The 1,532-nt window shown below is 39.9% G+C and overlaps 1 non-coding gene across 1 annotated transcript; it reads left to right on the forward strand.

Annotated features, from left to right (window-relative positions):
- Positions 1-726: 726 nt before the first annotated feature.
- On the forward strand, positions 727-834 carry LOC148553445 (small nucleolar RNA R71). The gene has a single exon (XR_015893136.1). It is a non-coding gene; the product is annotated as a small nucleolar RNA R71 (small nucleolar RNA).
- Positions 835-1,532: the final 698 nt, after the last annotated feature.

Raw genomic sequence — 1,532 nt, forward strand, 5'->3', positions numbered from 1 at the left:
TTCTTCTGTATTGCTTGGGAGAGCACTAGGAGGGGTTTCAGTGATCTTCTTACTCAGCTAGCCCACTTGTGCCTCCAAATTTCTAATGGAGGACCTTGTTTCATTCATGAAACTTAGAGTGGCCTTAGATAGATCAGAGACTAAGTTTGCTAAATTAGAGGTATTTTGTTCAGAGTTCTCTGTCTGTTGGTGAGTGTATGATGGAAAAGGCTTGTTATTGCTAAACCTGTTTCTTCCACCATTATTAAAGCCTTGTTGAGGCTTTTGTTGATCCTTCTATTAGAGATTTGGGTGATTTCTCCATGAGGGATTATAGGTGTTTCCATATGGTTCACCCATGTAATTCACCTCTGCTATTGCAGGGTTCTCAGGATCATAAGCTTCTTCTTCTTCAGAAGATGCCTCTTGAGTACTATTGGATGCAGCTTGCATTCCATTCAGACTCTGAGAAATCATATTGACATGCTGAGTCAATATTTTGTTCTGAGCCAATATGGCATTCAGAGTATCAATTTCAAGAACTCCCTTCCTTTGAGGCGTCCCATTACTTACAGGATTCCTCTCAGAAGTGTACATAAACTGGTTGTTAGCAACCATGTCAATGAGTTCTTGAGCTTCTGTAGGCATTTTCTTTAGGTGAATGGATCCACCTGCCGAAGTATCCAATGACATCTTAGCTAATTCAGACAGATCATCATAGAATATATCCAGAATGGTCCATTCTGAAAGCATGTCAGAAGGACACTTTTTGGTCAGTTGCTTGTATCTCTCCCAAGCTTCATAGAGGGATTCACCTTCTTTCTGTCTGAAGGTTTGAACATCCACTCTAAGCTTACTAAGCTTTTGAGGAGGAAAGAACTTGGCTAAGAAAGCCGTGACCAGCTTATCCCAAGAGTTCAAGCTATCTTTAGGTTGAGAATCCAACCATATTCTAGCTCTGTCTCTCACAGCAAAAGGGAAAAGCATGAGCCTGTAGACTTCAGGATCTACTCCATTAGTCTTAACAGTGTCACATATCTGCAAGAATTTAGTTAAGAACTGAAAGGGATCTTCAGATGGAAGTCCATGAAACTTGCAATTTTGTTGCATCAGAGAAACTAATTGAGGTTTAAGCTCAAAATTGTTTGCTCCAATGGTAGGAATGGAGATGCTTCTTCCATGTAAATTGGAATTAGGTGCAGTAAAGCCACCAAGCATCTTCCTTGCATTATTATTATTTTCGGCTGCCATCTCCTCTTCCTTTTCGAAAATTTCTGTAAGGGTGTCTCTGGATTGTTGTATTTTAGCTTCTCTTAGTTTCCTCTTCAGAGTCCTTTCAGGTTCAGGATCTGCTTCAACAAGAATATTCTTGTCCTTGCTCCTGCTTATATGAAAGAGAAGGGAACAGAAAAATAATAATAGGGATCCTTTTTACCACAGTATAGAGGTTCCCTTGTTGTGAGTAGAAGAAAATAAGAGTAGAAGAGAAATGAAAGGAGAATCCAAACAGAAGGGTGAGGAGAGCAGAGATATGAGATGCAGAGAAGTGTTAG

Source organism: Arachis ipaensis, chromosome B7 (genome assembly GCF_059453495.1).
Source record: "Arachis ipaensis isolate K30076 ecotype BB chromosome B7, ASM5945349v1, whole genome shotgun sequence".
In the NCBI taxonomy this organism is placed as follows: domain Eukaryota; kingdom Viridiplantae; phylum Streptophyta; class Magnoliopsida; order Fabales; family Fabaceae; genus Arachis; species Arachis ipaensis.